At 36.2% G+C, this 14,471-nt stretch overlaps 1 pseudogene; it reads right to left on the bottom strand.

The window, feature by feature from the left end:
• Window positions 1-2,293: 2,293 nt before the first annotated feature.
• On the bottom strand, window positions 2,294-13,279 carry LOC143571476 (ABC transporter C family member 3-like; annotated as a pseudogene).
• Window positions 13,280-14,471: the final 1,192 nt, after the last annotated feature.

Consider the following 14,471-nt stretch of genomic DNA (forward strand, 5'->3'; position numbering starts at 1 on the left):
GATTTGTGCTTCACTAACTGCACTCACGTGTTGTTTGCCATATCCAAACTACTAAATGCTTAGCTGCCTAGTGATCTTCTATTCTTTTTTTATTTTTATTTTTATTTTTTTTTGTTTCTAATGACCAACCAAACAATTTATTGGGGAATGTTAACGTACAAATGAAATTAACGTGCTAAACGTGAGAATCAAGTAGAATAATTATATATACAAGTAGAGTAATTATGTACTTACATCATAGAGTAATTACATAATTACTCTACTTGTATATATAATTACTCTACTTGATTCTCATGTTTAGCACGATAATTCATTTGTATTTGTTTATTATACACGCAAACTAGCAAGATGCTAGAAACGGCGTGTCCACCAATAAAATGAAGAAACACCATTACAACTTCACCCGATATTCATATCTCTTCCGCTATATCCTTACATTCGATTAAAAAAATAAAAATACACTACCTTTTTTATGTCAAACCTAGCCCCTTAGACCTATTATTTCTTACCCGTAAGAAACTTGGTGCTTTTATTTCACTAATCGTGCTGCTTATGGATGCCGGTTTTCTTTCGGACACCACTAAATTTCTCAGTGTCCAAATACACCAAATCATCGTCAAGCACACCGCATGAAACGCCTTCGTCCTTTTTTTCGATAGTGAGAAGTATTTATACAATTCCAATAAATCATGAGTTGAGAAAGCATAGATAGACGGTACGTTACACCAAGTAGCAATAATGCTCCAAACCGATTGCGCAAATTGACAGGACACAAAGAGACGCTCTGCCGACTCCACTTCCTCCTCACAAATCGGGCAAACCATCGACACAACCATCACACCACGTTTAGCCAAAGCAAATAACACCGGTATTCTTTTCATTTCCGCTCTTCACGCTAAAAACCCCACCCTTTTTGGTACAAAATTGTTCCATTCCACGACATAATTATTCCTCACACCTACGTTTGTTGCAAACAGTTGTTTTAAGCTCCAAACTAAGAATGTTCCACCATCATGGCATCATGAATATACAAGCAATTAAGATAAAACATAATAATATAGGATGCAGGCAAAATACAAAAAAACAATAAAATACTACTGTATATAGTTTAAGTATTTATTTAGTTATTTTTTATCTTGAAATTAATATTTAATAGTTACCAATTAAAAATAAATGGTAATAAACGATTTTAAGAATTTTGTTGTTTTAAATTGTGAGATAACAAGTGAAAAAACTTGTAAGTTTCATTAGAGAGTATAAATTGTAATTATAATTATAGTTATATTATATAATATTATGTTAATCAGATGAGTGTAGTGTTTAATTAATGTCTTTGTTGGTTATTTCAAAATGATTGGAAGATTTAAATTCTGTATATGTGCTTAGTGGCGGACCTAGAAACTTTTCCATTGACGCACGAATTTGTAGGGGTTGGATGGGTTAATATTAATTAAACGAAAATGGTTTGATTTGGGTTGGGTCGAATAGGATCACATAATAAATAAATAAAACAAAATTAATTTCAAATACACAATACAAATACGTCAATTGTTATTAGAAATCACTAATAAAAACACAATATCTGTGAACAAATTTAATAAACGTAGACACTTGCTCTATACGAATTTCTTTTTGTTATAGAAACATAGCCGTTGCACTTATTGGCGAAACAAGAAAACATCTAACTTTTTATTAACAATTTAATCTTTTTATAAATAAAATTGTTATTAGGATTTTACTATTACTTTAGGTAGTATTTAACAAACTAATGAACGTGGACATTTGATTTGAGTTTTCTGTTTTGTCAAACATCGTTTCAAAAAGACATGTATACATGATAAAGAACCAGATGCTAGTCCCCCGCGTGTTACATGAAGGCCATAATGATATGTTTTACAAACTAGCGGATCGCCATAAATCAAATATTAGCGCTAAAGTTATACGCAGATGTCATTGACACACAATGTCATAACTTCTAAAAAAATCTACACTGTTAATGTATAATCACAATCATTTTATAACTGCAACCAAATAAAGTACCATTTGATTCCTTTAGCAACCAACTTTCAACACACATCATCCGCATTCAAAGCTTCCAATATGCTTGCATGTAGCCGGCTACAATGAGGACTTCCAATATGCTTGCATGTATAGGGTGCTTCAAACCATTTGTCTTCCACCATGCTGTAGTATATCAAGATTAAGTTTGGTGAACAAGCTGCTCTTCAATGTAATATTTATTTAACCTCCAAAAACCAACAAGAATATAAAAATTAGTCATACCTGCAAGGTTCTAACTGTTGGAACTGGATCTCATGCTATACTCAGCAACAAGCTTTGCAAACGAGGACGATTTATCTTCCAGCAACTTTGTTGGGGAATCATATTCGTCAATCAGACCTGCATACCGAACAAAAATAAATTACTTACATTGTTTTTAACCCATGACATAAAGGACACCAAAGTTTATAAACAAACCCTGTTCTAGAACCAAGACCATGTCACTATCGAGCACAGAGGTAATACGATGCGCGATCATTATCACAGTGGAGTTGGTAAAGTGATTCCCTAGTGTTTGCTGAATCATTCCATCAGTTGCAGTGTCGACTGATGCGGTAGCCTCGTCAAGTACTAAGACTTTGGTCCTTTTAAGTAACACACGCCCGAGACAGACCAGTTGCCTTTGACCAACGCTCCAGTTCTCTCCATTCTCGGTAACTATGAAGTTTAATTTTTAAAGTTAAATATAAGAAAAAGAACTGATGCAAAGACTGTGAGCCATACCTGGTGAGTCAAGCTTCCCTTCTTTACTCCTTACTTCGTCGCCAAGTTGGCACTTATCAAGAGCCTGAATTAACAAATATAGTTAAGTTAAATTATACTATTATAGCACCATAATAACAGTTTGAATGCATTCAAATGGATATTTTGTAATTTAACTACCTCCCAAATCTGATCATCTGTGTACTCTTCAAGGGGATCCAAGTTGCTTCGGATAGTCCCCTCAAACATGGTTGGATCTTGAGGAATTATGCTCAATCTTGAACGAAGATCATGAAGTCCGATCATAGATATGTTGATTCCATCTATCAGAATCTGTCCAGCTGCTGGCTCCACAAGGCGGAAGAGTGTTTGTATCAAAGTCGACTTACCACTTCCGGTTCTTCCCACAATCCCACTTTTCTTTCCACCACTGAAAGTGCACGTAATGCCTCGCAACACAAGTGGCAAATGTGGTGCATACCGAACCTTCCAAAAAAATTAAAGCCATTAAAATCAATCATTAATGCTGTAAAAGTAAAATAGCTAACAAACAAGTGTATGATTTAAGACTTTAAGTACCTCCAAATGCTGTATATCAACTTCACCCTGTGATGGCCATTGATCATCTGGCCTATTTGATTCTATAACAAGAGGTGGCTCACTCGGAATAGACGAGTACTGAAATATTCTTTCAACTGAAATAATCTTGTTTTCAAGGTTGGTAAGAGCGTATAATATCCATCCTTGCAGATTACTTAAAGAAAGCCCGTAAGTAACAGCCACTCCCGCAATACCTTGAGCATATAAAAACAGAAGCTTCTGTCAATCAAGTATTCTTCATTGTAGATCAATATAGTATGCATAAAGAAAGAACAACAACTTACTTGGATCGATGGTTCCCTCGGGGATCAAAACCAAAAAAGTTAAAAATGCAGCAAAGGTTAAACAAGACAGCATATCTAGACAAAATCCTAACCATTCCTTAGCTGCAGTAAGATGAAACTTCGGCCTTGAAAAATCATCATTTAATTTCAGATTAACGTTCTGGAATCTGGATTGTTGATCAAAACTCCTGATGGTTGTTGATCCTGATATTGTTTCAGCAAAATTTTGTATCACTGGACCTTTGCAAACTCCAGCTAGCCTTGCCATTTCTCGTGCTGAAGGCAAGTAATAACACTGCATCCAGATGCACAATCCTGCAACCAGAACAAATATGATGACCACCTCCGCTGCCTGTGACATTACTGCAACGACACCAAGAATCTGAACGACAGCAAATACAAGTGATCCAAATTGGTCAGGAACATCCAAATCCACCATACTTTGGTCTGTAGATGCCTATAAATATAAAAACTTAACAACATTAGCATAATTGCAAAATCTGAAATGTTTTTTCATATTAACAATGAGAATACAATTGCTTACTCTAGTTAGTATTCGTCCGCTTGGAGTAGAGTCGAAGAAAGACATGGATGACCGGAAAATCGCCAAGTGCATTTTGCGGAAGAGAACAGTAGCTGCCTTATATGAAAAGGTTGCAACAAGCAAGCCTCTAGCAAGTATGCACAGTGAGCATCCGACTGCTAAAGCTGCATAAACAATTATCAAGGTTGAGCCTGTGACCGAGGCGGGATCACTTGGTGACCCTGAAGATGCCCAAGCCATCCAGTAATTGCTTACGATCTCTAGTGTTTGGAAGAGACCTTGTGTCAATATTATGAATGGTACTAGTGCACCACCATAAGCCGTTGTCAGGTATTTCCAGTAGACCGAGAAGCCGACTCTTCCTTTTTCCCGTTCTTCTTCTTGAACAAGTTGCGCTTTTGAACCCGAGGAATTGTCTGATTTGACATTTTGGCCATCGCTTGAGTTCTTCTTGGAACTACCTGCTTGTTCTTGAACAGTTGTCTCCTTGGAATCAATGGCTGATAATGCTTCTTTATGTGCTCCTACAAGGTCCATAAAATCGCTTCCTGACTTGAGGATATCATCATACTTTCCGGCCTGTGTAATTCTTCCGTCTCTTAAAACCTGATTGTGATGACAACATATTACACAACTGGACTTTAACATATATGAAACAATGGATCGCCAAAAATATATTAACTTCAAACAACCATGATCTTTTTTACCTAAGTGGAGTTACCAGTTACCACGCATTTGACCATTTTGGCCCTAATATCTAGGGGTGCAAACTAGCCGAGACGAGCCCGAGCTCAACTAGGCTCGAGCTCGGCTCGTTTAACTTACACAAAGCCGAGCTCGTTTCGAGCTCTATTTTCAAAGCTCGAGCTCAGCTTGTGAGTAGATTTTCAAGCTCAAGCTCGGCTCGGGCTCGGCTCATTTACTTTTTATCAATTATTTTTTATATAATTATAATTATTTATATATATTTTTTATTATAAGTTTATGAATAATATAATATATATTATTTGGTTATTCTTATTTGTTTTCTCATAACATTATATATATTAATCAATAATTATTAAATATATATTTTAAAAAATTATAATTAGCTTGCGAGCCGGCTCGAGCTCGGGCTCATTTATTAAACGAACTTACTTTTAGGCTCGATTTCGGGCTCGGGATCGATCAAGCTTTTTAACCAGCCGATCTCGAGTAGCTCGCGAGCAGCTCGCCTCGTTTGCACCCCTACTAATATCGGACCAAATTCTATCGTACAAACTAAATAAAATAAAAGACTTAGTTGGCTAACCAGGATGGAATCTGCATCAGGTAAGAACTCTACTTGATGCGTGACATAAATAACTGTCTTTTGAGTCCAGTAATCGCATTATGCATTCCTGTTATTTATAAACACAAATATACATTCAAGTTATGTAATTAAACCTTTATATAGTTTCAAAACAATGAAAGGTTCTTGGAACAAAAGCAAAACCAAAAATCACTTACATTAAACAGATGACTTCCTGTGTGAGCATCAACAGCACTAAAAGGATCATCGAAAAGATAAATATCAGCGTCTTGATAAAGAGCTCGAGCTATTTGTATCCTCTGCTTTTGACCCCCGCTCAGATTGATCCCTCGCTCACCAATTAGCGTTTGATCACCAAAAGAAAGACTTTCAAGATCTTTCTTCAATGTGCATGCTTCCAGAACCTTATCGTACCTCTCTGTATTCATCTCCCTGCCAAACAGTATATTTTCTTCAACCGTTCCACTTTGAATCCAAGGAGATTGAGCTACATACACCTTTGACCCTTCAACTTTCACACTTCCTGATATCTTAGATACCTCACCCAAAATACAAGACAGCAAGCTCGACTTCCCTGACCCAACGGTCCCACAAACCGCAACCCGCATACCATGATTAACTCTGAGGTTTATATCTTTCAAAGTCGGGCTAGAAGATGCATTTGGATCCCAAGAAAAATTGCCATCTATGATCTCAACAGCACTTTCAGAACTACCTAGTGCAACCTTACTAACAGCACTAGAATCAATGTCGTTGAGGCAAAGATATGTGGCAATTCGATCAAGTGAGACTTTCATTTGGAAAAACACTGATATCGATTTGGGAAGATCGTAAATCGGCCCTTGAACTATCTTAAAAGTTGCGAGTGCAGAAAGCACTTTTCCTGATTCAAGGGGGATGCCAGAAAATAAACATGTTGCGAAAGTGGCCACCGCAACAATACTCGGAGCGCCCCAGAAGATAAAAGTAGTCACGGATAAAGTATACGTGTACTTCTTCAACGCACCTTCTTCTTCATCTCTAAGTTTGATGATTTTGGACAGAAACTTCATTTCCCAACCTTGAAGTTTAAGAATCCTCATATTTCTTAGAATTTCAGAAGTCGATTTCATCCGTTTATCTTTGGACTTCATCAAGTCACGTTGAAGCTCTTCTTGGATGTTTCCAAGTGGAATATTGGCCAACAACACAAGAATTGTGGCAATTAATTAATGAAGTAATGAAGGCTAGTCCTAAATTTTTGTACAAAAGTGCTAATCCAACACCTACTTGCACTAGTACTAGCCACAAAGCATGCATATGTGTTAAAATAAATAAAATTATTTTTCAGTTTTATATTGTTTTTCTAATACTTTGCCTTTTATTTGTGGCTGTTGAGATCTTTGTTTTGGGCTTGGCTTCGGACCTGGTAGCTTGTCTCTGGTGGGCTGCTGTCTTAGTGGGCTTAGCTTGGAAAAGAAGTTTTGTGGTGTCGGTGGCTCTCCTTCAGTATATGTCATCGAATGTTTCCTGGTGGCTCAACACAACACACATCAAGAAAACCCTCTCTCTGTTCATTCGGGTTTACAACCTCTGAATCTTTTTTATTCTCTTTGTTTGTCTTCAATCACATATTGTTGGTTGTCTTTGTTTATTAAGTTTTGTATTCTTGTATCTGGTTCAATAATAAGATCAGAATTTAAGTTTTTGACATGGCATCAGAGCTATGACTCGGTACCTCTCGTTAATTCCGCTGCTGTGATTATTCTATTCGATTGAGGAATCTTTTCTCGTTTTGGGTTTGCTCCTCCTAAATCTGCACTGTACATATTTTGAGTTACCAGCAATCTTCTACTCAGACTGTTAATTAGGGCATATCAATTCGTAATCTGCAAGGCGTTGTGGGCACTATCAAATCTGCTAGAGGATTGGTGGCTTTCAAAAATCCCGGTGAGATCTTTTCATATCTTTTATTTTCCGTTGGCAATAGGCTTTGATGTTGCTGGGTTAGTCGGACCAGTTTATTTGTGACCTTGTTTTTCTTTGTGTGTGTTCGTGAGTGTTTGCTCGATTATTTGATCTCTTGTTTGTTAAATGGGTGATTCCGGTAGTTCTAGTGTTACCGAGATTAGTAAATTAGATGCTAGTGATCCCTTGCATCTTCACGCAAGTGAGTCTAGCACATTAACTGTGGTACATATCAAGTTGAGGGGATCAGAGAATTACACTGTCTGGGCAAATGCCATGCTTCTTGCCCTACAAGTTAAAAATAAAATTGGTTTTATTGATGGATCTTGTAAAAGATCAACTAATAATGAGATTCTTGCTAAACAATGGGATCGGTGTAATTCTGTGGTTCTTTCATGGATTCTTAATTCTGTTTCCGAAGAGTTGTATTTAGGACAAGTTTTTTTCTAAATTTGCTCGTGATGTGTGGGAAGAATTAAAGGAAACATATGATAAAGTTGATGGTTCAGTTGTGTTTAGTTATATCAAAATATTAATTCAGTTAATCAAAATGGTAGTACTGTGTCAGATTATTATCATAGGCTTAATACTATGTGGAAACAGTTTGATGCTATGGTTCAATTGCCTTCTTGTAGTTGCAGTGCTTCTGGAAAATTCAATGATTTTAATCACCTTATAAAACTTATGCAATTTTTGATGGGCCTTGATGATACTTATCAGTCTGTTAGAACTTCTTTGTTAACTACAGATCCTTTACCTACTATTAAAACTGCTTTCTCTATTGTGTCTAGGGAGGAATCCCATAGAAATTCTAGTGAGACTTCAAAAAGTCAAACCCAGACCCAAAATATGGGTTTCTTTTCTAAAACTAATCAGTCTTTTGATTCAAAAAAAAAATTCAGCAGAGGGCCCAACCCTAACCTTAAGTGCACTCATTGTAATAAGGTTGGACACACTGTTGAAAGATGTTTTGAAATTGTTGGATACCCCCAAGGACCCAGAACTAGAGGGGGTCAACCATATAGTCAATCTAATAAACCTGTTGTCTCTAATAATGTTGTTCAACATAAGAATGATCAATCAGGTGGTAGTTCAGGCACTTTTCTTACTCTCCAAACTGTTGAATTTGTTAAATGAAAAATCTGGAGAAGAAACTTCTGGTTCTCGTGTAGGAGGTAAACCTTTTGGGTCCTTTTCTGCTAGTAGTTTTGGTGATAGAATTTTTTGTTTTGCTAGTAAGTTTCCATTTTTGAGTAACTCTGGATGGAATGTCGATTAAGGTGCCAACCAGCACATGGTAAAATCTGATAAAAATGTGTTTGATCAAGTAGATGTGTCTGAATTTAATGTAACTGTTAGACATCCAAATGGTTCAGATGCAATAGTGACTAAAATTGGCAGTATAAAATTGAGTGAAACTGTTATTTTAACTGATGTGCTTGTGGTCCCTGAGTATCATGTGAATTTATTATCTGTTCATAAGTTTGCTAAGGATAGTAAAATTAAAGTTACATTTGATGAAAATAATTGTTATCTTCAGGATGTACTCATAAGGAGAATCCTGGTGACTGGTAATCAAGTTGATGGACTGTATTTTTGTGGTGATGGTTCTAGTTCTTTTCAGGTGTACTTAAGTAATTTTGATACATTAAATATGTGGCATACTAGACTAGGACATCCTTCTTATCAGTTTGATAAAACAGTTAAGATTATCAGAAGGTCATATTCAGAATTGTTTTAGAGACAAGGGCATCATTCATCATACCTTTTGTACATATACTCCACAACAAAATGGTGTTGTGGAGAGAAAACATAGGCATTTGTTGAATGTTGCTAGATCACTTTTGTTTCAAGGGAATGTTCCCCTTTCTTTTTGGTCTGAATGCGTTTTAACTGCTGCGTATCTTATTAATAGGACACCATCCTCAGTGTTAGAAGGCAAAACCCCCTATGTGTGTTTTTTTGGTTTTAAACCCTCGTTGTTTCATTTAAGGAACTTTGGTTGCTTATGTTTTAGTACTGTTTTAAATGTTCATGATAAATTTGATAGTAGGTCTGAAAAATGTGTTTTCATAGGTTATTCTTATCAAAAAAAGGGCTATAAGTTATGGAGTTTAAATAATAAAAAGGTTATTTTTTCAAGAGATGTAAAGTTTTATGAAAATATTTTTCCTTTTAAAAATAGTAACTCAAAAAAAACTTTTGAAAATTATGAATCTGTTTCTATTAACAATTTAAATTTTTTTGATCTATTTGATGAAGATGTTTTCAAATGTTCCTTAAATGATCTAAATCCCGGTGATGATGCGGGGGTGCACATTGATCACTCTAGTGATGATCAGCAACCTAGTAGCAACTCAAGGACTTTAGATGAAACTGAGACTGATGTTTCACAATCTAGTAGTTCTAGAGATGGCACTAGTGAGGTAGATCCACCTGGAGTTGAAAGTGAGAATGTCAGCTCTTCTGAGGGTATCCCTACTCAACTTCCTCTTAGAAAATCTTCTAGGAGCTCTGTGTTACCTAAAAAACTTAGTGATTTTGTTGTTGAAGGGAAAGTTAAGTATGGTTTTGAAAAGGTGGTCAATTACTCTAATTTACCTGTTGAGAATTTTTCTTTTGTGTCTAGCCTCAACAAAACTGTTGAGCCTAGAAATTACTATGAAGCTTCAACAGACTCTAATTGGGTTAATGCTATGAATGATGAAATGAATGCTCTTTATACTAATAATACTTGGGAACTTGTTGAGTTGCCTAGTGACAAAAAAGCTATAGGTTGTAGATGGGTTTATAAAATAAAATACAAGTCTAATGGTGAAATTGATCGATATAAGGCTCGTTTAGTTGCTAAAGGTTACAACCAAAGAGAAGGAGTTGATTTTGATGAGACCTTCTCGCCGGTTGTTAAAATGGTTACCGTTAGGTGTGTTATAAGTTTGGCTGTTGAAAATAATTGGTCTTTGTTTCAGTTAGATGTTAATAATGCTTTTCTGTATGGTGAGTTGCATGAAGATGTCTATATGAAATTACCTGATGGTTATTTTTCAAAAGATAATACTCGTGTGTGTAAGCTTGTTAAATCTCTATATGGCTTAAAACAAGCACCACGAATGTGGAATGCTAAACTTGTGTCTGCTTTGCTAAAAATGGGATTTACCCAGTCTATTTGTGACTATTCCTTGTTTATTAAGTCTGAAAAATCTGTGATTGTTATCTTACTTGTTTATGTTGATGATATAGTGGTGACAAGAAATGATGTTGCTGCCATTGATGAAGTTAAACAATTGTTAAAATCAAATTTTATGATTAAAGATTTGGGTCCCTATTTTCTGGGTATTGAAGTTGTTAAGTCAGACCAAGGGATTTGTTTGTCTCAACGAAAATATTGCATGGAGTTGTTAGCTGAGTATGGCATGAGTGCAGGCAAACCAGTTAACACTCCTATAGAACAAAATTATGTTGTCACAAATATGTGTGAAAAAAATAAGTCTTTTTTAACAAATGTCGCTGGGTATCAAAAATTAATTGGGAAATTAATATACCTTTCTCATACAAGACCTGATATTTGCTATGTTGTTCAATTTTTAAGTCAATATATGCATAAACCGTCTAATGCACATTTGCAGATAGCTTTAAGATTGTTGAGATACTTAACAAAAGCTCCTGGTTTGGGAGTTTTATTCAAAAAAGGGGGATCTTTTAATATTACCGGGTACTCTGATTCTGATTGGGCTAAATGCCTAGATACTCGACGATCTGTAACAGGTTTTTGTATTTTCCTTGGCGGATCACTTGTGTCATGGAAAAGCAAGAAGCAGCTGGTTGTTTCTCGGTCATCCACCGAAGCTGAGTATAAGGCTATGTGTGCTTGTACTGAAGAAATAGTTTGGATCAAGAACTTGTTAAAGGAGTTAAAAGTCAATATTGATCTTCCTGTGTCCTTACATTGTGATAATAATGCAGCTATATCAATAGCTGCAAATCCTGTTTTTCACAATCGAACAAAACATTTTGAGGTTGACTTGTTTTTCCTGCGTGAAAGAATATCATCTGGAGTTATTAAAACTGTATCTATAAGATCCGACAAGCAATTGGCGGACATGTTTACTAAAGGTCTTTTGGTAAGTCAGCACGCCGTTATGTTACAAAACTTGGGTTTGTTTAATATATATGGATATAAAACTAAGGGGGGAGGGGGGGGGAGGTGTTAAAATAAATAAAATTATTTTTCAGTTTTATATTGTTTTTCTAATACTTTGCCTTTTATTTGTGGCTGGTGAGATCTTTGTTTTGGGCTTGGCTTCGGACCTGGTAGCTTGTCTCTGGTGGGCTGGTGTCTTAGTGGGCTTAGCTTGGAAAAGAAGTTTTGTGGTGTCGGTGGCTCTCCTTCAGTATATATCATCGAATGTTTCCTGGTGGCTCAACACAACACACATCAAGAAAACCCTATCTCTGTTCATTCGGGTTTACAACCTCTGAATCTTTTTTATTCTCTTTGTTGTCTTCAATCACATATTGTTGGTTGTCTTTGTTTATTAAGTTTTGTATTCTTGGATCTGGTTCAATAATAAGATCAGAATTTAAGTTTTTGACAATATGCCAAACAAAGGTACATATCCTTTCAGCATCAACAGCCATAAAGTTTATGATTTCGCCACTCGAGTTCCCTTGCTTTGACTGACCAGAAATGGTCAGACCCTTTTGGTAAATCATGGAAACAATGGCGGATCGGGCCCTAATTCCAGCCTGCTGGAGCTTGAACCACCAATGTCGTTGTGCTAAGCAGCCGATAATTTTTGAAACAACAAACGCAGCCACCAAAACAAAACCTTGGTTTTCATAATCTTGATATCCGTTCAGATATTGAACGAATGAGTCTATGAAGTAAGGACCAACATAACTAGACAAAGTATACGTTAGAGCAAGCACTCCCGTGATCACAACGTCTTTCCACATAATGCAAAATAAGGCTTTTGAGAGACCAAATGTAGTGATTTGATTCTCCCCATCGCTAAAAGACTCTACTTTGTTTAACAAAACAGGAAACACTTCTCCGACCTTATCAATACTTGCAAGTTGAGGGACATCTTTAAGGTCTAATGGCCATTTGTTGCCTTTCGCAATTAAAGAACTCACCAAAGAAAATGTCAGCAGGCTAACGAAACTCGCATTTTCATAGGTTGACGCAATTTCACCGCTAGACACACCAGAATTCAAAAGGGGTTCTTCAAGATTTTGACTTCGGGATTCCTCCTCGGTTTTATGGAACAACCCCACAAAACAAAGAAACAAACCCATGATACTAGACACGAAATCAGACACGAAGAACATAGAAACTGAATCATGGGTTCTGTTATAATAAACATAGTCTACCACAACGAGATAACAAGAAACCGAAAAGAAGAACACCCACCAAACCCTTAAAATAACAGGGTATCCTGTAGACGAATTCGAAACAAGTGTGTGTAAATAAACCGAAACAAAGGACCAAACCACTGTTCCAAGAACACCATGCAAAATGATCACACTGTTTCCAACAGTCCAGTCATTTCTATACCAACAAACACTAGTCTCCAAGATACACAAAACAAGATTAAACAGTGAAAGTGCAAGAGAACATAAAAGAGTTTGTTTGTAAAACAAACACCTAGAAGCACTCTGTGTTGAAACCACAGTTAGATCAGTTCTGAATTTTTTGCATACCCAAGAGATTAATATGAAAAACAGGAACACAAATTGTACAGAAGCAACACACCCATGTAAGAAAATTGGGTTCAACAAGAAATCAGCAGCAGGGTTCATCAGAGACTCATAAAGCATACCGATTCTTGAGATGATGTAGATCGCCATTGTTTGTGGAGTGACTGAGTGTAGTAAGATGTTCTTGATTTTGATGTTCTTCAGATGTAAGAAACTAACAGAGGCTCTAAAGAAGATGGAGTGTTCTTTTATGGTAAGTTTCCGTTAAGGAAAAGGTGGTATATAGAGTGTTTATTCTGTTGCATTATTAAGGTGTAAACGAGCCGAGCCGAGTCCGAGCTCGGCTTGTAACGAGCTCTTTTTCTAAGCTCAAGCTCAGTTCATGAGTTTTTTAAGATCGGGTGTGGCTCGTTTATTATTTATTAGTTAAATTTATATACATTTTTTATTAGTTTTATATAGTTTGAGAAAAACTTTAAACGAGCCTAATCCCGGCTTGATCTCGTTTAGTACCATAAATGAGTCAAAGCTCGACTATGAAGTGTTAACTTAATATATAGAAGACCAAAATAGGTAAAACTTAAAAATACACACGGCTCGATGAGCCTAAACGAGCTTCCCATACAAGGCTTGAGCTTGGGCTCGGCTTGTTTTGAGCTTTTAATCGATCTGAGGTTGAGTAGATCACGATCAACTTGGATCGTTTGCACCCTAGTTGTATAGGATAAGGGTTCATGCCATCATACTTTTCTTCACAAAATATTTTGATGTTGTTTTGAAAAAAAAAGAGTAAAACTTTGATAATTACCAGTCAAAACGGTGTTTAAACAAATTCGGGCGGTCGTTCTGACCACTGGGGTCAACCTTTTAAATTTATTGGTTGGAACGGCCGTTCTGACCATAGACGGTTAAATTTTGGAAATTTTGGGTCAAAACGACCGTCCAACCTCTATTCAAATGGCTATTTGAAACGGTGTAGGATCATAAGTGTGTATAGACTATAGATGTCCCATAGAATAATTATCATTTCAAATTTTAACTTTTACTGCAATGGCTTTAACAAGGGTAGACAAGGGTTTCTAAAATAAGAAATGTTGCCACCAAACTCTAATAATTTCATTTCATAGTCCCATGTGCAGCAGGATGTAACAAAAGTGGTCAAAGTAGACAGTGGTGAAAACTGAAAACAGATGAGTGAAGTGAACCTGGGATGACCCATGTACTTCTTTTCCGGTAAGGCGGAAATGGTGGTTGTAGGGCGGTAAGATAGTTAATTAAAATTTTGATGTTTATACATTTGAGTATTTTTTTGTTTCTTTTTAATTAATTTATTTTATTTAGT

The sequence above is a fragment of the Bidens hawaiensis genome, unplaced genomic scaffold, assembly GCF_021521415.1.
Source record: "Bidens hawaiensis isolate Kalapana, Puna unplaced genomic scaffold, B.hawaiensis_p1.1 tig00025381_1, whole genome shotgun sequence".
NCBI lineage: Eukaryota > Viridiplantae > Streptophyta > Magnoliopsida > Asterales > Asteraceae > Bidens > Bidens hawaiensis.